Source organism: Ixodes scapularis, unplaced genomic scaffold (assembly GCF_016920785.2).
Source record: "Ixodes scapularis isolate PalLabHiFi unplaced genomic scaffold, ASM1692078v2 PGA_scaffold10__122_contigs__length_95168666, whole genome shotgun sequence".
Classification (NCBI taxonomy): domain Eukaryota; kingdom Metazoa; phylum Arthropoda; class Arachnida; order Ixodida; family Ixodidae; genus Ixodes; species Ixodes scapularis.
The window spans coordinates 3,662,597-3,686,765 of record NW_024609836.1 but is presented as its reverse complement, the minus strand read 5'-3'; the positions used below and the strand labels follow the sequence as shown (position 1 = coordinate 3,686,765).

At 49.1% G+C, this 24,169-nt stretch overlaps 1 pseudogene; it reads right to left on the bottom strand.

Annotated features, from left to right (window-relative positions):
• Window positions 1–386: 386 nt before the first annotated feature.
• On the bottom strand, window positions 387–24,169 carry LOC115320174 (annotated as a pseudogene).

Below are 24,169 nucleotides of genomic sequence, written 5' to 3'. Positions count from 1 at the left end.
ATGTCGTCCATGAACGCTTGCCTTTTTTTATACGAAAATGTGCTCCTAAATATGCTCCGTCGTCACAAACGCTTACGGTGACCCACAAGCTCAATTTGAGGTATCGCCAGCATTTTTATTTCGCCTGTACGTTGCCATCAACTTAAAACCGTTACTCACGACAACGCAGGTCTTCATGCTTGCCTTCCAGCGGCGCCGCGGCTCTCCTGACCATAAATGAAAAGGGCTATGTAACTGCAAATTCGGTAAGTCGTAAAGGAATCAGCTTAGTACTGCTAGAAACACTCGTGCCATTGGAGAGCATTTCGTGGTGGAAATATGCAGATGACTATACGCATGCCCAGAGGAACTATATGAAGAAAAAAATACAAAACAAAAGTGCATACTTTGAACTCGGGATGTTTTTATTTCACCACATTAAATATATCATTGCACTGCAGTGCTGGTTTCAAAGAGTGTTATTTCCTTAGTCCTTTTGAAACAACCAAGGCCCTTATGAGGCACATACATGCAAAAATGAACAATGTGAAGATGTCGGAACAGTATGGCCGTGAGCTATAAAGCAAAATGGCAAGTTCACACAGAAAAACAACAGTATACATACACATTAAAAGATGTTGACGAATTCAAATCATAGTTTCTTTCAAGAACTAGGATAAAGCAAACGGACATGTCGCCTCAAATGTATGAGGCACATGAAAGTTGTAACTTTGGAGGGTACTTAGCTTATTCATGTAAAAGGGTTCACACACTTGTAACTGCTTACGACCAGAGTGGCAGACCAGTCACACAGTCACAAGACTTAAAACCGGTTTCACGCCACTCCTGTCGTAAGCAGTGGCAGGTGTGTGAAACAGCCTGAACTTGTGATGCTTCCGCTGTAAACACGAATTGTAAACAATGAATGAACCTCTTCTGTTCTTACTTAATCTGCAGCATGTCGGATGTTCTAAGAGAATCTCACATCACACTTGTGTGCGCAAGCCCGAAACTAACACGGCTTCAAAATGAGCAGAGATCCGAAAACTCGTGTCGGATTCGAAATCACACCCAACAATCCTGGACATGGATCGGACATTCGATTGTATCTATCCGAGCGAGCAACTGGATTTTTCCTTTCATTAATCTAGACAGTTTAAATGGATGCAGCCTTTGCCTTTGTACATAACATGTGGCAATGAGCATGAACAACAGAAGAATGAAAACACGTTAGAGAGCAGCTGGACCTAATTCTACTTGCTGGCTGACGAGATCGTGGACGACAACATGAAGCGTGCAGTCTTCTGCCGCGCATGTGAACCCTTCGTGTACGCCCCTCTTTCAATTTTTTTTTTTTCTCCGCTTTTCAAGTATCTTTAGAGATATGCTAACAAAAAAAGAACCTTAGGGCTAAGGACGCTGGTAACTGGTCACCGGATCATGCTCAAAAAGTGCTGAAGGCGAGTCTGTGCCCGACTACATTGCTGAGCTGCGTCATGTCGCTCAGCAGTGCAAGTAGACATTCTCGTACAAGATGGTTTGCGGCCGGTTGGTTCATGGTGATGCGGGGAAGTCATTCAGCAACACCACCTGGCCATGCCAGATCTTTTTTGCTAGTCCTCAAGAACTTGTGACTGCTGCAGAGTACGCCACAAACCTTACACGACAGACCCCACACTTCTGGGCTCCAGAAGTGGCAGAGGTTTGCCACATTGACAAACACGACCCACAGAAGGCATCAAACAGTTCATCAATGCCAAGCCAGAACCCTGGCGCAGTGAAGACACCTCCGAGTACAGCTGGAAAACGTTGGCATCAAAATGTTGTGCAGGACGCAAGTAGCTACAATTTTGAACATGCCATATCTGCGACGGAAAGGGACAGATGATACGTGCATGCCGTCAGTAGTTGGCCAAATCCAAGCACCACGCTCCGGAAGCGGGATCCAGTCATCGTCTGGAATAAGACAGATCAAAGGCAGAGCCTTAACTTCGTCGAACTGGGGCGGAAATTGTTGAAGTTAGACTAAATGATATTCCCGTCCGCATAGAAGTAGACACTAGAACTGCTTCGTCCGTAATTGTTCTGAAGAGAATCTGTCATCTTGGAACGGCTGCATAGACTTAAACGTAAACCACTTTCCTAACGTATTCACAACGCAAGTTTGTGGTTCTGGAAAGTGTCAATTTTTCCTTGCAGTCAAAGGGAAAGTAGAGTGAGCCACCATTGCTGACCGTTAAAAGACGTGGAGCAAGCCTGCTTGAAAGGAACCGGTTTGAAGTGTTCGATAAGCTATGTGATGCGTGAGCAACAGACCTTTCCGGAAACATGTGGTGCCCCCAGCGTCTACTTTACGCACTGCGATGTTCAGATGGACGGCACGAGGAATTATCCAAGAAGCGAAGACGAAGTTGACGATTGTTTAACAGTTCGTGATTTCAGAACACGGAGGGGCAGAAAGAAGGAGAGCAAAACAGAGGGTGTGATGAGCTTTTTTTTCTTACCACTCACTCAATTTTTAGCATGTTCTGAGCTCCTAATGATAAGAAAGAGTGAATCGTGCTACTACTATGATATTCGAAGCGTTCGAGCCGGCACGAGCGTACAGTCGGGGACAAAAGTCCCCAGGACGTGCGAGCTGTGGCTGAAACCCATTGCTCTGCCACCTGCCGGCAGGTCGCCTGGTTTCAAGATCACACAAAAGCGCATGCGCGTCCTACTGTGCCTGCAAACATGTCCGTTTTCCCGCTGTTCTGCGGCACGGAGCCTAGCTCGGAATCAGGCGTGTGGTACAGCCTCGGAGATAGCGCTGGTGGCTTACGAGCGTCTGCTACACATTCTGAAACTGGAGATACCGCCTGGGGCATTGCACCGTATTTCGCTGTGTCAGCGCACCTTGCTTTATAACCAGTTCAGCTTATCGCTCAGTTGAGCTGCCGTGACTTCTTGCTTTATAGGTGCCATGTCAGTGAGCGCTATCTCCGAGGCGGTACCACGTGCCCGATTCCGAGTTAGGCGCTGCGCCGCAGAAGAGTGGGAAAGCGCACATGCTGGCAGGCACAGCAGGACGCACATGCGCTTTTTTGTGATCTCGAAACCAGGCGACCCACTGGCAGATGGCAGAGCAATGCGTTTCAGTCGCAGCTCGCGTGTCCTGGAGACGTTGGTCGCCGACTATATATCCAAACAGCCCCACAATTACCCTCGTTGCAAGGTCTCTTGGAATTTTCTGGAAAGGAATATTGCGCATTCAGAAAGGGAGAGAGAGGGAGGGAGGGAGGGGGGGAGGGTCCGAGAAGATGACAAATTGAAACACTCTTTGTCGAGGCTTGAGAAAGGACGGTCTTGCTCTTGTCCACCGTCCAAGACAACACAAAGCACTACTATTCAAGGTGTCCTTCAATTAGCCGAGTCACTCCCATAGACTGTAAAAGCTTGGTCTGCTGGGCAAGTTGGTAGTGGACATTCATATTAAAAATAGCGCAAAAGAGACGGGACAAAAAGACGAAGAAGCACACAGGACAAACGCTAACTGGCAACTAAACTTTATTGAAAGCTTCCAACTTTGCTATCGCCATGCACGTGCTTAGTCTCGTTCAACAGAGACAGGGCGTACCGCCATAGACTCAAGGACTGCCAAAAGAATTTCCAAGGGTCTTCGAGTAAGGACTTGGAGGACCCACATACACCTTCATACTAAATCTAAGCTTCAAACCCAAGTATCACAAGCCTCGACTTGTTCCTTTGGCACATGAGCCAAAGGTGTACTACACCATCACGCAACTCGTGCAACAAGAAATTTTGCCCCAGGTGGGGGGATCTGCATGGGCTACGCCAGCTGCACTCGTGGGGAGGTAAAACGGCATGATCTGGCTATTTGGAGGTTATAAACGCATCATTAATCGAATTTTGAAATCGGAGTCACACCTTCTGTCAACAGCAGAGCAAATGATGACATAACTTGTAGCACAGTCCTTTTAATACGCTCTTGGTCATGAAGCTTCTCCGTAACGCTATGGAAGGGCTTGGTATGCGACCATGGTGTGGCGCTGAGGTCGACAAGGTACCACAAAGCTGTCAATCTAGCCAGCACTGCTGGGAATTGGGCATCCAGGAAGTGTTATTGTAATTTCAAACCCACTCTGAATGAGCCATCTTTACTTCACGGTGATGTGTCACTGCAATGACAATGTTTCTCATAAGTCTAAGTGTCTTTGGCTCTGTACGCTGGGTCAACTCGTCAAACTTTAAAGCTTGCAAGTACCAATTGTAAACAGTGTTGAATGTCATATCAGGCAGCAAAACTTGTAAGAACACTGTGCAAAGCCCAAGTGACGACGCTCCCTCGGCCCCCTTCGCTCGCTCGGATCAAGTATTGTTCGCAGCAGGAAACGGCGAACATAGATAGAACTCTCTCAAAGAAAGTCGCAACGTCCAGTCCACTGCGCCGTTATTTCAACCGAAACTGATTAATGAAACGCATTTAACTCCAGTATGCATTCAATCGACGACGAGGAAGTTTCTGGACCCCCAGGATGGACGCCTCCGCTCATCACGGATGGATTCTAAAGTTTTCCCCCAGTGGGAACTGCAATTAGTGGTTGGAACGCCTCGAATTTTACTTCGAGGCTAAGAACATCACAAGCTCCGCAAAAAAGCAAGCCGTACGTCCTCCTGATGTCCTTCGGTGAATCAACCTACGACACTGTATGAGCCCTGCTCGCACCCAAAAAGCTTTCAGAGGTTGAGTTTGAGGAGATAATCAAGCTCCTCAATGAACACTATGACCCCAAGCCGGTGGAACTGCTGAGTCAGTTCAAATTCTATCAACGGAACAAACCAAACACTGACAGGTTCCATCTCCGAGTATGTGGCCGCACTGCGAAAAATCGCTGCGACTGCAACTTCGGCACAGTGACGGCCACGCCGACCACACCCACCCCGACAACAGCCACGACAGCCATGCCCGTGTCAAATGCCAGTTCATCACGAGAGGCTCGACATGCCCCGCAAGCCCCAGCGAGAGCATTCTCCACTGTGCTACCGCTCCAAGTGATGCTGAGGGACCGATTCATTTGTGGCATCAAGGATTCCCACCTTCAACAATGTTTACTAGTGGAAGGGAACATCACCTCCAACTGCGCCTACACTCTCGCATTGGCGACAGACTCTGCTGCCAGCCAGCAACTCCAGATCCAGAAACAAGAAGGTAAGGTACACAGTTCCACTGCAACCACAAGGGGGCGAAGTCACGAAAGAAACCCTGTTTTTTGTTGTGCAGGTATCCGTTCACCTGTTGAATGCAAGCGCGCTAAAATCGCGTGCAAGTTTTTACACAATGGACACCTCGAAGAAGCGCGTTTGAATCAGAGTTCAGCGCAAGTCACAGGAACGCTCGTCAAGTCGCACCCGTCGGTAGACAGTTACGCAAGGTGAGACACATGAAGACCACTTTGCAGTGAGCAGCGTTGCTAAAGGGGACCCGTTGTGGATCATTGTCGCTCTCCTGGTGAACGGAAGACCTTTGGATATAGATCAGACACTCTCAACAAACGTCGCAGCTTCCAGTTCGCTTCACCATTCTTTCAACCGAAACTCATTAATAAAAAGCATTTAACCCCAGTATGCGTTAGCGAATAAACCTCTTCCACACATCTCCGATTTGAAATGTGTTGGACAATGCAGTCAGGTCTAAAATGAACGAGATTGCAAAATAAGCGCATAACGCGTGGGAAATTAGCAGACTCCCGTGTCAGATAAGATATCTGGGGGTACAATTAGAAACGTAAAGCCAAAAGGGTCCAACCGGACAGTCAACTAGACTCAACTCACTACACAAAGAGGGCTGTTCACAGTGGCAAAAAAAAAGTAGAGGAAAAACTGTTACCGTGGAAGCCCACGCTATTCTCACAGATTACTCGTTTTGTCGTTGCAGAACCACCAGAGTGAAGCTGTTGTTCACGTCCTTGGCAAGGACTGCTTTACAGGGGACAGTTGCCAACACCGATGCAGCTACACTAAAATCGCTGACTACCAGACAGCCCCCCTGGGCGAGACAAGGTATGCCGGCAGTGCCCGAAACCAAACTTCATGTCCGTGTTTACAAAGCGTAAGGTCGGTCTGCCTCTCAAATTCGGCGACACTGGTTTACACCATCGATGAGAAATTTCGCTGGCTGCACTATGACTGCCGGCCTGGGGCCTTTAACGTGCGTCACACAGCGATACGTCACCGCACGCCGGTACCATGCTCGTCCAGACTGAAGCGAGCAGGGATGACAAATGAACGTCAAACGCCTGGGTTCTGCGGTCCAAGCTTCCTGCTTCACGTGCTCTGAGCTGTGGCACACCCAACACGCTTGGCCGTCGATCCCCCTCAGCAGCGTGCCCTTGAAGAGTTGTGTGCCTCGACCCAGTCCCATGAGCCGATCGTTCGTCCAACGTGGACGAAAAAAAAAATTGCCACTCATCTGTGAGCTCAATTGACGTTAACACAGTGGTGTTTCCAGGCCTGGGTCCGCAACTGATTGAAACCTACCTCACATGGGTCCCAAGAAGGCCGCCAGCTGTTAAAGCCTTTAGTGCAGTCTCGCACTTGGCAGATTGTCCTGCGCATTCCTCTGCAGGGAATGGGGCCTCTTTCTTGGCCTCTTGGCAGGCTGATCACTTGCTGGGCGTCTGGCTGGCACCCTTTTTGAGCCCCTCACCAACCCTGGCCTACGTCGGGCAAGGCTCGAAAGCTACACCCGGATCTGGCGTCCCCGGCGCCTTCGTCCTGCCGCAGTCGCCTTGAGGCTCAACACGAGGCCGGTGGCGTCGTTGCCATTGGGCACACGGTCCAGCTCGTCCCCCAGACTCTGCAGGATCTCGAGGTACGTTGCGCTGTCCTCGTTCAGGGCATGCAGGCGCCGCAAGCTCAATTCCAGACGCTGGTACACTTGTTCTCGTGCCTGCACAGAAAGCGTTGAGGCAAGCAGGTGAGCAAGTTACCTCCTGTCCATTCTCTGTCTCACTTTAAGTGCGAGAATAGCAGGAGCTACAAGGAAGGGCGAGCTCCAAGCTTTTGGTACCCCTGCAAGGCATGCACACTTGCGCAGTGCAGGCTCTTTTTAGGGTAACATGTTTGTGCTCTTAGCTCCAGCTTCGCTCCCCCAGAATGTGAAACAAACTATAGTTTGGACTTGCAAGGAGCCCACGGCATTGTTGTCAACACCCGTGTTGTGGTGAAGGTTCAGACTTTGAGGCTACAAACAACCACTAAAAACTCCTTTGTTTCTTTTTCTTTCAATAGGTACACATGCGAGTTTTGCAAGCACACTTGCTTGACGCTGCAGTAAAGTTGCACGACTGCGATTCTGGCCAGATATTGGTGCCACTTAGAAAGTGAGTCCTGCCATTTGTAGACTGCTGGCCTGGCATTACACCAGGCCAGCCATACCCATACGCCGGACATTAAGATTGACCGTGGTAATACTTGAAGCGTCTCGGCATATATACCCGTGCTAAAACAGTGAAAGCGGGCTCTCCGAGCTTCACTCATCTGCTAAGTTGCATTCACATTTTAGATTGGGCCAAACACCTTGTAGAAACGAAACAATTATGCAACGATTATCAGTTTTCATTTGGTACAGCAAACATGAATGCGTGGCTCGCAACAGCCAGGAAATATGTACCACCTAAAATTCTACGCACTGCACTTGTGCACCTCCTAGTATGACTTGTAAGAAGCGTTTCTGTTCTCCAAGTTTACTACCGGTGACCGGCAGAAAGTTTTTTCAGTCTCTGCCTGTGTATTCAGATCGCCGAGAAAAGAAACAAGGAACTGGAGTGAGCACGAACATGAAAGAGCACACATACTTGGGCAATCTGAACCTGGTGAGATCCCTGCACAGCCGGTGACGCCAGAGCTGAGGTGGAGGGCTGGGGGGCTTCTGGCATGCCACTGGCTTCAGCACTGTGCTGGCCTTTCGAGGCCTGGGCGGTGCAGCTGACCACGTCTGGCTCTTTTGATGACTGCTGCCCTTCACAAAGAGGCGTGAAAAAATCTTGCGCCAGACACTTGTCTCCCAAGGCCAACTTGCCCAGTCGGTGACGGTACCCCGTGCACAAAGGTGGGGCATTGGGAAACAACCCTCCAAAGGTCTCGTGCACAAGGGCCTGATGCTTGCAAAATGCCCCTTACTTTCCAACTGGGCAGCTGCACACTCCGGAGCTTGCCGACGCTTCATACACCACGCCGTGGTGGGGGGAACTGGGCACCGCATAGACGTTGTTGCCCAGAGGTTTGACACTGTCTGCTGCACCTTGTGGCATCCCGCTGAGCAGCCGCTTGTACGCCAGCTGGTGATTGGCGACACAGCTGTGGGCATGGTGGAGGATGTGGCTCTCGAAGTACCGCTCCCACAACACGGCCACCGCATCCACCAGTGCCACCGCATTAAAGGCCTCCGTCCTGTTCAAAACCATGCCCTTCAGGACACGGATGGTGGCCTCAGCGAAGTTGTTGGTGTTGTGCACCCGTGTGGTGATGTCGGCACGGAAGAGCAGCACCCACTCCTCCCGTCTCCCAAGGAAGGCCTCCACTCGTGTCACGGACGCCTGGTGCGGTCGACGCTTCAGCTGGGGAGTTGCAGCCTCCAGCTTCTCTTCACTGTCAGCGTACATCACCTGCGGTTGGTCATTGCACCTGAGAATCCTCTAACGGAGATCCGGCCAGCACCTGCCAGACTCCCACAGACACATTAAAATGAAAATGCCACTCTGCTGGTGCAACTAATGTTGAGGTGTGTTGCTAGACCCAATAGCACCGTCTTCCTCACGCCAATGCACACTTCAGAACTCTAGAACATTGCGCAAGAGCCCCGGTTACAAAACTTGCCTCCTGGAAGAGCGACATCAATTGAAGCCTCTGGTCCTTGTCGACGCGGTTGCGAGCTGCCATCAGCCAGCGTTACTCCGCCTGTGCGACGTGGAAATGGCAGAGAAGCTGCCTCGCTGTGGGCCACGTCTTTTGCACCGCAGCCTTCTCTGCACTAGAGTTGTCAGTCATCACCACTTTCGGTGCCTGAGAAACGATAATACATATGCGGCCGACCATGAGACACAATGCTAACAACTGGACAATCGCACTTAATAAATGCCCGTGGGAATTCTTTTACACTTGCTCGAGATGTACGGCTGGCGATGGTTATTTATGCCCAAAATACCAATTTACGGGAACTGACATTTTTTATGCCAGCTTGCAGTATAGGAAAATGCTGCCAGCATTTTCCTATACTGCAACATTTCCTTCCATTCTCTTGTTCCCAACCTAGGCTTTGCCGCTTGCACTCATGCCACAGAGTTATGGTTTTTGTTAGTGTGTTTACTGCTCGGCGACGACAACAAAAATGAACCTTGAAACATGAAGCTGCCATGTCCTTTAGCTTTTGCTAAGTGTGTACTAAATACAGAATGCTATAGTTTATCTTTCTCTCCTACTGACCGACTGGCCCCCAAAGCAAAGTGGGTGGGTGTCACGGAGGAGCTTGAACGCAGTCGAGTACCCCTCGGTGCTCTGCTCGTTGTGGACTAGCACTGCGACGGGGACGGCGCCAGCCATCGTTGCCGCGAGCACCACCGTGACGGTGCATCTGGCCGTGTCGCTAGAGGACGTAGAGTCTATGAAGATGATGTCCTTCGCCACGTCCAGTGCTTGGGCCCACTGCATGATGGGGGTCGCCACGAGAACCGCCCAGCAGGGGCGGCTGTCGCTCCGGCTCACCGTCACGCCACTGCCTGGAAAGTATTTTGTAAGAGCCTTGCTAAAACGGCCGGCTCTTTTTATTCACTCTTTTTTTTTTAGGCACTCAATGCCTCAAAATTTGTTCCTGTATGCTACAAAATACCTAATAATAATAAAAAATAAAAGAAGTTTGGTTATTGTTGAAATAGGTGGCTACGAAACTGCGCACGAAAACTACCAGGGCTATTGTGTACTTTGAATGTAGGCAGCGGCTTTTGGCACGACATGCAATTTACGTGAACCCAAGAGATGATTGTTGGTTAGAGTTGTCCTCTAATGTCTTAGACCCGCTTGAACAACAAACAGCAACCGACATTGACCAACCTCAAGCACGTGAAAGTATCCTTGGCAGAGTTGCAATCACTTGTTTTTACTTCACGAGCACAGGGAGATTCAAAGTCTGCCAAAGGTACCTTTGTGACTGCTGCACGTGCTTGAAGTTGGTCAACGTAGCTCGCTGTTTTCTTGTCGCTCAAGTGAGACTTAACTAAACATGTCTAATGTCGTGGCCCAAGCTCATATACCAACAACATATTTCTTTTGGCAAAGTGACAACTCAGGAATGGGCCATAGCACTGTGGTAAGTTGTGGCATACCTTGAGCCGCATAGAGGGGTGCCTTCTCCTCCAGCTTGGACAGCGGGTCAATGGTGCCACCGCCAAAGCACGTGGTGCTCCACACGCTGTGCCAGTGCTGTGCAGTCCTGGTCGTGGGGGTTCAGGGCACCGTTGGCCAGCAGCACAGGACCGCCGTTTTCTAGGCACAGCTTGCTCTCGTGGAGCCTCCGAGCCTCGCGGACAGTCGTCCCGTCGCTGAAGTAGCGCAGGAAGGTTTCCTTCGCAGTGCTTGTACCGCGAAGGAGGCGAAGGGCATCGGCTGACTGCGTGCTGTGCGTGTGCCTGGAGTCGACCCGAATTACTGCAACCAAGGGCACATCCCTGCGTAGGTAGGCGTCGTTTTTCCTCGTGCCCTTGGTGAGCTTTTCACGCTTGACATCGAGCCTGGCCATGCATGCAGCGTTGCGGCGGTCGGACACCTTGTTCCTCTTGTGGTGCTGGCAGTGCCAAACCTTATGGAAGACCATTCTGCAAATTGGACAAGGGCAACGAAATTGGCAAGAGTATTGGAAGTACTGTAAGTGAAGTTAATTACTGATGTGCAAATCACACCATGCCAGAGAGAGAATTTGTAGCTACAAGCAAGGACCTCCCTGCAAGACAAGTGACCAATCGTTGTCCATCTTGCCCAAAACTGGTTCGCATTCACAAACCCTAGTGTCTGTACCTACCCGGTGGCTGCAGCAGTTTTTCCTCCGAATTTATGGCCCTTCTAAGGTGCCAGACATGCCATTACACACTGGTACAGCACAATGATATCGCAGCAAATCAAAGAAAAAAATAATAATATGTATGACTTACTGCATCAAACAATCACGGCAAAAGAAAAAAAAAAAGTTGTTTATAGCTGTATTGAAGAGTTGAGGAAATTGACTCTCACACTGGATGTTGTTGGACGGTATTCTAAACTTATTCCACTATGGAAGCCAACAAAATTTAGCAATTTGTCTGCAGGGAGCTATATGATGATACCAAATCAGTATGCAAACTATAAATCTGCTTTCTTACATTGAATAGGTATGCAGTTAGACTAATTAGGGTCTATTTCCAAACTTCCAACCAGTAAAGCTATTTTAGCTGAAGCCATTTATTCATTAATTGTCCTTTCGAGTATTACAAGGCATTTCCTAGATATAGCCACGAGCGCAGCTGACCAAGAAGGCAGCGTGCTCGTGGTCTAACGGTTATCGCGCGTGATTTCCACGCTGAAAGCCAGGGTTCGATTCCTGGCCGCGGAGGTGCATTTTTGTTGACTCTGTAATGTTCTGGTAAATTCGAGAACCATGTTGCTTGTTCGAGGTCAGAATATTCTACACGCCGAATTTTCTACGCCGATCATTTCAGAAGCCCACACGTGTACATAAGGGGCTCCGCGTGGCGATCTGCATTCAGTCTCGCCCCAGCGCTCGATCCTGCGGTTTCGCCGACTTCGACGCCCGCGACTCTCTGTTATTATCCTTTGTACCCCTTTTATTTTGGCACAAGTTCGCCTCATTAAACGTTTATTTCTTTCTGTTCATTTATTGTTTTTTGGTCGCCACCCGTGACATTTTGGTGGAGGTGCGGGGTACCGCATGCCCGTGCAGCGTTCCCTTCCCAGGGCCCGCAGTGCAAGCCCGATTCCAAGCCCAGTGAGAAGACCACTCAACGCGGAACCTGAAACTCGGACCAGTCGCCGCACCCAAGGTCTTCACCCAGAATACGGACTTCTGCCACCCAGGACCAAGTAGCCGACGATGGACGACCAGCAATCGCAGTCCCCGACCGCCGCCACCGTCATTTACCTGCCTGTTGCCGAGCGAACCCCAACAATCTTCCATGGCGAGACCCACGAAGACGTTGAAGACTGGCTTCTGCACTACGAACGTGCAGCACACCATAATGGATGGACCACTGAGAAGCGCCTCCAAAACCTCTACTTCTCCTTGGAAGGTACCGCGAGGCAGTGGTTTGAGAACCACGAGACGTCGCTTACGTCGTGGGACACCTGTATCGCTGGCCTGAAGGAGACATTCACGAACCAGACACGACAACAGCAAGCGGAAGACCTCCTTCAAGTACAAACTCAAGGGCCCAACGAAACGGTCACCAGCTTCGTTGAAGACGTCCTCCGCCTGAGCAGCCGTGCCGACCCTCAGTCCACCGAGGAGAAGCTGCGCGTCCTGATGAAAGGAGTGAGGAGTGCCATCTTCGGTGGCCTTGTTCGCAACCCACCAACTACTGTCAATGAATTCGTCACCGTGGCAACTAACATCGAGCGGGCCCTGTCAATTCGAGCCACCCACTACAACCGACTCGCCGGCACGCCTGCTGCTTCGACGCTGACGTCTTCCCGATTCGACGAGGGCGGCATCAGCGCTGACAATCTTCGTGCAATTGTCCGCGACATCGTCCAGGTTCCTGCAACGGTGTCCAACAACCTAAACGTTATAATCGACGGCCACGACGCATCGGCACTTGTGGACACCGGAGCAGACTACTCAGTCTTGAGTGGGAGGCTCTCTCGCCACCTGCGAAAAGTCATGACGCCGTGGGATAGACCCCAAATACAAACCGCCGGAGGACATCTCATCACGCCAGTCGGGAGATGCACTGCTCGCGTCGAGATCTACGGTGAAACGTGCCCTGTGAAGTTCGTCGTTCTGCAAGACTGTTCGAGGGACGTTATCCTCGGAATGGACTTTCTCTGCGAGTATGGTGCCGTCATCGACCTCGGGGCAAACCAGTTGACGCTGCGAAAACCTGTTTTACTGCCGGTGGAGACCAACACGACGTCAACCGCGATACGAGTTATCGCCGACCATGTGAACTTACCGCCACGGTCGAGTGTTTTCGTCACCGTTATAACAGACGCAGACATGCACGGTGAAGCTCTTCTGGAAGGCAGCGTACAACTGCTCCTCGAAAAAGGAATTGGTGTCACAAGAGGCGTAACGGATCTCCAAGAAAGACGTACAACTGTTCTTGTGACGAACTTTCGAGAGGAGCCGCAGCACCTAACGAAGGGTACCACCGTGGGCCACGTCGGGGAGCTTCAGGCGCCATACGTGGTCACCGCAATCTCCGAGGAAACCTCGTCGCCACAGCAGAAGAGCACGACGCCGCCGCCGCCGCTCAACATCGACCCCGAGCGCCCAGCTACGAAGCGCCGGCAACTGGTTGATCTCCTTGCCGAATACAGTGACTGTTTTGCCACGTCGTCGAAGATTTGCCAAACACCAATGGCGAAACATTGCATTGTTACCGACGACGACGCACTTCCTGTCCACCAGTCGCTGTATCGAGTCTTCTTAAAGGAAAGGAAAGTGATTCAAGATCAAATCCAGGAGATGCTCGACGACGACATCATTCAACCCTCAAGAAGCCCATGGGCGTCCCCAGTCGTCCTTGTAAAGAAGAAGGACGGAACCCTCCGGTTCTGCGTGGACTATCGTCGACTGAACGCTGTGACGAAGAAGGACGTCTATCCGCTCCCCCGCATCGACGATACGTTAGACCGACTGCGCCACTCCCGATATTTTTCGTCGATGGACCTGAAGAGTGGTTACTGGCAGATTGAAGTCGACGAACGTGATTGGGAGAAAACTGCCTTCGTCACTCCCGACGGACTGTATGAATTCAAAGTGATGCCGTTCGGACTTTGTACAGCACCAGCCACCTTCCAGCGCGTCATGGACACCGTGCTGGCAAGTCTGAAATGGCAGAGCTGCCTCGTCTACCTGGACGATGTCGTGGTATTCTCACGAGATTTCAACGAACACCTCAGACGACTTCATACCGTACTTCAAGCCATCAAGACCGCTGGCTTGTCACTCAAGCCAACAAAGTGTCGGTTCGCCTATGGGGAACTAAAGTTCCTTGGCCACGTCGTGAACAACAAGGGTGTACTACCTGAACCCAAGAAGACCCGTACCGTAGCTGCATTTACGCCGCCGTCTGAGAAGAAGGCCGTGAGAAGATTCTTCAGACTCTGTTCCTACTACACACAATTTGTTCGAGATTTTGCCAAGCTGACTGCATCGCTGACGAACCTCACGAAGGACGCCGTGAAGTTTGAATGGACAGAAGAACACCAGCGGTCATTCGATGAGCTCAAACGAAGACTCCAGACGCCCCCGATTCTTGGCCATTTCGACCACTTTGCTGAAACCGAGATCCACACCGACGCCAGTAAGACCGGACTGGGTGCGGTACTAGTCCAAGTGCAGGACGGAGCAGAGCGAGTTATCGCATACGCAAGTCGGACGCTGTCTAACGCGGAGAGGAACTGTTCAACGACTGAAAAGGAGTGCCTCGCTGTCGTATGGGCAATAACAAAGTTTCGCCCAAATTTGTATGGAAGTCCTTTTCGCGTGGTCACAGACCACCACTCACTCTGCTGGCTGGCGAATCTAAAGGACCCCTCCGGACGCCTCGCTCGGTGGAGCCTACGACTGCAGGAGCTCGACATGACCGTGGTGTACAAGTCTGGCCGAAAGCACAATGACGGCGACTGCCTGTCAAGGGCCCCAGTCGAGGCCGGTCCTGCCAGCACCAAAGAGGACGACGATGAGTGTTCCCTCGGCGCTCTGGATGTCAGCGACATGGCAGCACTCCGAGACGACCCTGAGCTGCGAGCACTCATCGAGCATTTAGAGGGACAAGGAAGTGCCGTTCCCCACGGTTTTGTACGAACACTGCCAACGTTCTCCATTCGACAAGGCATGCTGTACAAGGAGAACTTCAGTGACAACAACACGGCATGGCTGTTGGTGATCCCTTCTAGTCTTTTGAGAAGAAATTTTTCAAGCCTGCCACGATGACCCGATGGCGGGACACCTTGGTTACAGCAGGACTCTTGCAAGGATACGCGAAAAGTACTACTGGCCCAAGCTTGCGAAGACAGTACACCACTACACCCGATCTTGCCACGAGTGTCAACGACGGAAGAAGGTACTGACGAGATCGGCCGGACTTCTTCAACCTATTGCGCCGCCATCTGCCCCCATTCCAGCAAATCGGTATGAATTTACTCGAACCTTTCCCACCGTCGACGCGAGGAAACCGATGGATAATCGTCACAACCGATTATCTCACGTGGTACGCTGAGACAAAAGCCCTTCCATCAGGAACGGCTGTTGAAGTCGCCAAGTTTTTCATCAAGTCTATCGTCCTCCGGCACGGCGCTCCAGAAGTCCTGATCTCAGACCGTGAATCATCATTCATGGCCCAGCTGACGCAAGAAGTCCTTTCGTCTCAGCCACACCAGCCATCGTCGCACCACGGCGTACCACCCGCAGACCAACGGGCTGACGGAGAGACTCAACAAAACCATCGCCGACATGATCTTCATGTATGTCGACGTGGAGCACAAGACATAGGACGAGGTGTTGCCGTACGTCACATTTGCCTACAACACGGCCGTACAAGAGACCACCGGAGTGACACCCTTTCAACTGGTGCATGGGCGCAAGGTAACGACAATGCTGGACGCTACGTTGCCCCACGAACCGGCTGTCGACGTAAGCGACGACACCCAGGGCCCGTTAGCTCGAAGCTGGTTAACTAACCGCGGTTAACCGGATTTCCCTACGAGGGGGAATTTTGGGTCACGTGACCGGCAGAGTAAGGACGGCGGGGAAACATGGCGGTGCCCCGGTGAGTGAGCGCCGCTCGCTTTGGAACTAATATGTCGTAGTAGCTGCAGTAGCGGGCACGTTAGTCAGCAATGAATGGTGCAGGAGGTTTTTGCATTGCCTTACTTCACTTAAAACGCAAAGCATGAGCAATGACCTCGCTGCATTTTTTAGATAGACTTTCGACGCTGGCCACTCCTAAGCCTAAATGAACGCGATAGTTGTCGGCATGGTAACATCTTTGGAAAGTGGATTGCCTTGACTCAATCAGCCGGGTATTCATAGCACACAAAAGCAGACAGCGTTCCCATAGACCTTTTGCTAAATTTCAATATCACCGAGGTGCATGCAACGAGTGTAGTTACACGCGCTGCACCTGCTGGCGTCTGCAGTAATAACTGTTCTGAAGCAAAAAGCGTAAAACAAATTTTGCCGTGCACGCGTTTTCGTCAAAGATTTATTATGATTATTTACTTCAAATCTTTTATAAGTGGAAGGCCAGCGCGCGCGGATCGTAGAATTGCACTTCCAGCGTTCTTCTCCATGTTCGGGTAATTTACTAATAGGTCAATTTTCAGTGGAGCTGAGTTACAGGTTTCTCAATTTATGACGTTGTTATATACAGTTCTTATATGCTGGCCAACCATGCTGCTGCCGGTATACCGCCCGCCTTTCACTGCTCACTTCTTTCTCAATGTTTCTAGGACTGCACTTCGTCGTCCTCTTCCGAGCTGGGAAGGAAATTTCAACGAGGCTTTTCTTCACTTCATACAGCCAAATATTTAGAAAATTTCAAAACAAGGGTTAATTTAGTTTTACCTTGCCGATTATTTGTACCACGAGCAATAAAAATTGTTTCTTAAGCTCAAATGTATGCCGCGCTGCGTCGCGAGGACCAGGCAGCGCGCATTTTTTAGGTCCCCCCTTTCGGGAACCTTTTCACGGAAGCCACATATATTCGCTACAGTCAGTAGGTGACACCAGCTACCACCCCATAATAAAAAACGGAGCTATCGCTCATCTAGCCCTCGTCAAACTTGGCTAGGTAGGTACTTGTAGGTACTTAGTAGGGAAGGGCGGTTAACTTTTAACCGCGTTTAAAGTTAACCGGTTTCGAGCAAACGGGCCCAGGTGGTTGACCAAAGGGGAGAAGAAGTCCGTCAGCTTGCCAGAATCCGGATTAAAGCCCAACAACGCGTCGACACTGGCCGCTACAACCTTCGTCGTCGGGATGTCCACTTCCAGCCCGGAGACAGGGTTTGGGTCTGGACTTCCATTCGTCGCCGTGGTCTCAGTGAGAAGCTTCTCAAACGCTACTTCGGACCCTACAAAATCATCCGACGCCTCGGCGATCTGAACTATGAAGTTCTGCCCGACGGAAAGCGCCCATCTGCAAGACGCAAGCCACGACCCGAGGTGGTGCGTGTCGTCCGGCTCAAGCCGTATTACAAACGATAGAACTCTGGACTTTTGTCAAAGTGTGAACTGTTAAGTGTGAGTCTCAAGTCTGCTACCCTTTTGCTGTGGATCTGTGTTTTCGTTTTGTGCTGCATCGGGACGATGCACTTTTTTTAAAGGGGGGGATAATGCCGGCGAGCGCAGCTGACCAAGAAGGCAAGCGCGCTCGTGGTCTAACGGTTATCGCGCGTGCTTTCCACGCTGAAAGCCAGGGTTCGATTCCTGGCCGCGGAGGCGCATTTTTGTTGACTCTGTAAAGTAATGTTCTGGTAAATTCGAGAACCATGTTGCTTGTTCGAGGTCAGAATATTCTACACGCCGAATTTTCTACGCTGATCATTCCAGAAGCCCAAGCATGTACATAAGGGGTTCCGCGTGGCGATCTGCATTCAGTCTCGCCCCAGCGCTCGATCCTGCTGTTTCGCTGACTTCGACGCCCGCGACTCTCTGTTATTATCCTTTGTACCCCTTTTATTTTTGGCACAAGTTCGCCACATTATACGTTTATTTCTTTCTGTTCATTTATTGATTTTGGTCGCCACCCGTGACAATTGGATAAGTAAACTAGGGATTCCACATAAATATTCTACTTATACTTCGTTTCAGCTTCCGTCTGAGCGCAGCCGAAAGCTGAGGGAGGGTTCGCAACTTCGAGAAGAGCATTCCTACGCACCACAAAGTAGTCCGCAAAAGTAATTTTCTTATAACTGTTTTGTGCATAAACATTGCACAACATCCCAGATGTGTACTTCTGACAATTATTTGCAACGAAAGGAATTAAATATCTGAAGTGTATGCTGTTATTAATATATGTAAATGCAAACGCGTCCATCCGCTGGCAACACGGCTGCAGCGCTTGGTTTTTTGTGTGATTTCGTTCCCGGTATTGGCCGAATCGTGCTTCGCTGCTTTCCTCACCAAGTCGTTTCAAAACGTCCTTTCGCAAAGGCACATTTGGGCGTCAGGCGCGAGAGGTCGTGTTGAATGCCTACCTTCAAACCCGGCAGGAGTCTCCGGCTGCGTCGTACCGCGAATGCGTTGTAAACAAGAGAAGCGTCTGGGCCGCTACAATTCACTGATACGCGGCGAAATCGAGGCACCCCTTTACTGGCCGATCCCACTGAACGCCGAGAAGCAGGTGGAAAGCCCTGCGCCTCGAGCTCTGGTATATGCAGACAATACAAGGAAACATCAACGGCTGGGTCATCGGGCACGTTGCAATGTGTGCTTAGATCTCGAAACTATGCCGAAATGACGAACAGATGGAAAGCTCCGACACAGATGCCAGCGGCTAGCCTATGTACTGACATCCCCTGGGACTAAATTTCAGAACGTGAAAGGGCACTTTCTAAACCTGTAGCAGACGATACCGTTGAAACACCTGTAGCAGACGAAATACTCGGCGAGCGCGGGCAGCGCAGACGACCAGCGGCGGAGCGGAGTGATACAAAAGTGCAAGCGAGATCACGTGACCTATTGCCGGCATGCGATTGGCTCAGGCCACACGTAGCTTTGGCTGCGCTCGGATGGAAGCTGAAACGAAGTATAGTGTAGTGTATTTATAAATTCGCCTCCTATGCCCAGCTATTTTTTTACATCTGCACCGAGTTTGTAAAGACATAGCTGTGTAACATCATATATATTTATTTTACTATAATATCTGCGGTTCTGTTTTCAGAACGTTAATGTAAGATAGAAATGTCACAGCAACATTAACCTAATATCCTACTTCATTTTTAAATGTGTGTGGGCGTTAGCCGATGCGCGCGCTTGCGTCGTCCTGTTCTGAAAAAGCGCCTCTGCTCCTAGCACGTTGTTGTCACTTCTCCGCTGTGTATCAGTGCATCTGTGCATGCCGAGAAGCGCACTCAACGGAGCCAACTCGCGAATCCAAATCGTACAACAAGCGAATACTTTCGGAATACTGTTCAACATTTTATATTCTGGTGAAATTTTACAGAGTGACCACTTTGCCGCGGTGAGTCTGAAATGACCAGTATAGTCACACCTCCGAATATATTACGGCCGCTTGACACGACATGAACAATGGCGTCGGAAGCCGAAACCAAAAGTGGACGCCATCTCTCAGACTCTTGTTTTCTCGCTGCAGGAACGAAAACTGATCAATGCTTGGCACACCCAGGTTTTAAGAACATCTCAACACCGATGCGTGAAATGTAACGCAATGTGTAAAGTAGACTAATACGAGCAAGATCAAATGCTCACGTGCGTCTATCAACCTACCGTTGTCCCTTTTTCTGGACTTTATGGACAATCCAGGACGACTTCGTTTTGACGCTATACTCTTCCAACCATTCGCCGACGGCTGCCTCATCTTGGAGGTTTGCCCGAAACACGCATTCATGCTCTGTCGACGCCTCAACGTCCTTCACAACCTCGAGCGGCGCAGATGCTTCATCCATTAGAAACGATCGCACAGCACGCGGATACGGAAGCACGCCAGCGAGCACATTGCAATCGCGGTGATCGAGTAACACCCGCCGCCGAAAAAAAATCGCGCCTTCGTGTCGCGCATAGAAACGCGCCACACAATGCAAAACAGATCTCGGCTTCCGAACACCAGCACACCGATCACCGGAGCCAAGTGACAATCACCGGAGCCAAAGACATTAACAAGAGCCAACTTAGAAAACTGCCCGACCGCCAAGCAAAGCATCACGTGGAATTTAGGTTCTCAGAATAGCGTATAAGTCAGTCACATTGTTGTCCTTTGAAGGTTTGTCCTCACAGGAGCATTAAAGGGGCTAAGCTCTAGGAAACTAGGCAAAACCACTCACCTTAAAGAAGGAATGTTGCTCTTGAAGAAACAATGGTTTCTGATGCTTCTTCCTGAAGGAATAAAGAAGCTAACTTAGAAAACTGCCTGACGGCCAAGCAAAGCATCACGTGCAATTTAGGTTCTTAGAATAGCGTATAAGTCAGTCACATTGTTGTCCTTTGAAGGTTTGTCCTCACAGGAGCATTAAAGGGGCTAAGCTCTAGGAAACTAGGCAAAACCACTCACCTTAAAGAAGGAATGTTGCTCTTGAAGAAACAATGGTTTCTGATGCTTCTTCCTGAAGGAATAAAGAAGCTAACTTAGAAAACTGCCCGACCGCCAAGCAAAGCATCACGTGGAATTTAGGTTCTCAGAATAGCGTATAAGTCAGTCACATTGTCGTCCTTTGACGGTTTGTCCTCACAGGAGCATTAAAGGGGCTAAGCTCTAGGAAACTAGGCAAAACCACTCACCTTAAAGAAGGATTGTTGCTCTTGAAGAAACAATGCTTTCTGATGCTTCTTCCTGAAGGAATAAAGAAGCTAACTTAGAAAACTGCCTGACGGCCAAGCAAAGCATCACGTGCAATTTAGGTTCTTAGAATAGCGTATAAGTCAGTCACATTGTTGTCCTTTGAAGGTTTGTCCTCACAGGAGCATTAGAGGGGCTAAGCTCTAGGAAACTAGGCAAAACCACTCACCTTAAAGAAGGAATGTTGCTCTTGAAGAAACAATGGTTTCTGATGCTTCTTCCTGAAGGAATAAAGAAGCTAACTTAGAAAACTGCCTGACGGCCAAGCAAAGCATCAAGTGGAATTTAGGTTCTCAGAATAGCGTATAAGTCAGTCACATTGTCGTCCTTTGAAGGTTTGTCCTCACAGGAGCATTAAAGGGGCTAAGCTTTAGGAAACTAGGCAAAACCACTCACCTTAAAGAAGGAATGTTGCTCTTGAAGAAACAATGGTTTCTGATGCTTCTTCCTGAAGGAATAAAGAAGCTAACTTAGAAAACTGCCCGACCGCCAAGCAAAGCATCACGTGGAATTTAGGTTCTCAGAATAGCGTATAAGTCAGTCACATTGTCGTCCTTTGAAGGTTTGTCCTCACAGGAGCATTAAAGGGGCTAAGCTCTAGGAAACTAGGCAAAACCACTCACCTTAAAGAAGGAATGTTGCTCTTGAAGAAACAATGGTTTCTGATGCTTCTTCCTGAAGGAATAAAGAAGCTAACTTAGAAAACTGCCTGACGGCCAAGCAAAGCATCACGTGCAATTTAGGTTCTTAGAAAAGCGTATAAGTCAGTCACATTGTTGTCCTTTGAAGGTTTGTCCTCACAGGAGCAATAAAGGGGCTAAGCTCTAGGAAACTAGGCATGCAAAACCACTCACCTTAAAGAAGGAATGTTGCTCTTGAAGAGACAATGGTTTCTGATGCTTCTTCCTGAAGGAATAAAGAAGCTAACTTAGAAAACTGCTTGACGGCCAAGCAAAGCGTCACGTGCAATTTAGGTTCTCAGAATAGCGTATAAGTCAGTCACATTGTTGTCCTTTGAAGGTTTGTCCTCACAGGAGCATTAAAGGGGCTAAGCTCAAGGAAACTAGGCAAAACCACTCACCTTAAAGAAGGAATGTTGCTCTTGAAGAGACGATGGTTTCTGATGCTTCTTCCTGAAAGAATAAAGAAGCTAACTCAGAAAACTGCCTGACGGCCAAGCAAAGAACTGCCTGACGGCCAAGCAAAGCATCACGTGCAATTTAGGTTCTCAGAATAGCGTATAAGTCAGTCACATTGTCGTCCTTTGAAGGTTTGTCCTCACAGGAGCATTAAAGGGGCTAAGCTCAAGGAAACTAGGCAAAACCACTCACCTTAAAGAAGGAATGTTGCTCTTGAAGAGACAATGGTTTCTGATGCTTCTTCCTGAAGGAATAAAGAAGCTAACTTAGAAAACTGCTTGACGGCCAAGCAAAGCGTCACATGCAATTTAGGTTCTCAGAATAGCGTATAAGTCAGTCACATTGTTGTCCTTTGAAGGTTTGTCCTCACAGGAGCATTAAAGGGGCTAAGCTCAAGGAAACTAGGCAAAACCACTCACCTTAAAGAAGGAATGTTGCTCTTGAAGAGACGATGGTTTCTGATGCTTCTTCCTGAAAGAATAAAGAAGCTAACTCAGAAAACTGCCTGACGGCCAAGCAAAGCATCACGTGCAATTTAGGTTCTCAGAATAGCGTATAAGTCAGTCACATTGTTGTCCTTTGAAGGTTTGTCCTCACAGGAGCATTAAAAAGGCTAAGCTCTAGGAAACTAGGCAAAACCACTCACCTTAAAGAAGGAATGTTGCTCTTGAAGAGACAATGGTTTCTGAGACTTCTTCCTGAAGGAATAAAGAAGCTAACTTAGAAAACTGCTTGACGGCCAAGCAAAGCATCATGTGCAATTTAGGTTCTCAGAATAGCGTATAAGTCAGTCACATTGTTGTCCTTTGAAAGTTTGCCCTCACAGGAGCATTAAAGGGGCTAAGCTCTAGGAAACTAGTCAAAACCACTCACCTTAAAGAAGGAATGTTGCTCTTGAAGAGACAATGGTTTCTGAGACTTCTTCCTGAAGGAATAAAGAAGCTAACTTAGAAAACTGCTTGACGGCCAAGCAAAGCATCATGTGCAATTTAGGTTCTCAGAATAGCGTATAAGTCAGTCACATTGTTGTCCTTTGAAGGTTTGCCCTCACAGGAGCATTAAAGGGGCTAAGCTCAAGGAAACTAGGCAAAACCACTCACCTTAAAGAAGGAATGTTGCTCTTGAAGAGAAAATGGTTTCTGAGACTTCTTCCTGAAGGAATAAAGAAGCTAACTTAGAAAACTGCCTGACGGCCAAGCAAAGCATCATGTGCAACTTAGGTTCTCAGAATAGCGTATAAGTCAGTCACATTGTTGTCCTTTGAAGGTTTGTCCTCACAGGAGCATTAAAGGGGCTAAGCTCAAGGAAACTAGGCAAAACCACTCACCTTAAAGAAGGAATGTTGCTCTTGAAGAGACAATGGTTTCTGAGACTTCTTCCTGAAGGAATAAAGAAGCTAACTTAGAAAACTGCTTGACGGCCAAGCAAAGCATCATGTGCAATTTAGGTTCTCAGAATAGCGTATAAGTCAGTCACATTGTTGTCCTTTGAAGGTTTGTCCTCACAGGAGCATTAAAAGGGCTAAGCTCTAGGAAACTAGGCAAAACCACTCACCTTAAAGAAGGAATGTTGCTCTTGAAGAGACAATGGTTTCTGAGACTTCTTCCTGAAGGAATAAAGAAGCTAACTTAGAAAACTGCTTGACGGCCAAGCAAAGCATCATGTGCAATTTAGGTTCTCAGAATAGCGTATAAGTCAGTCACATTGTTGTCCTTTGAAGGTTTGCCCTCACAGGAGCATTAAAGGGGCTAAGCTCTAGGAAACTAGTCAAAACCACTCACCTTAAAGAAGGAATGTTGCTCTTGAAGAGACAATGGTTTCTGATGCTTCTTCCTGAAGGAATAAAGAAGCTGACTTAAAAAACTGCCTGACGGCCAAGCAAAGCATCACGTGGAATTTAGGTTCTCAGAATAGCGTATAAGTCAGTCACATTGTTGTCCTTTGAAGATTTGTCCTCACGGGAGCATTAAAAGGGCTAAGCTCTAGGAAACTAGGCAAAACCACTCACCTTAAAGAAGGAATGTTGCTCTTGAAGAGACAATGGTTTCTGAGACTTCTTCCTGAAGGAATAAAGAAGCTAACTTAGAAAACTGCTTGACGGCCAAGCAAAGCATCATGTGCAATTTAGGTTCTCAGAATAGCGTATAAGTCAGTCACATTGTTGTCCTTTGAAGGTTTGTCCTCACAGGAGCATTAAAGGGGCTAAGCTCAAGGAAACTAGGCAAAACCACTCACCTTAAAGAAGGAATGTTGCTCTTGAAGAGACAA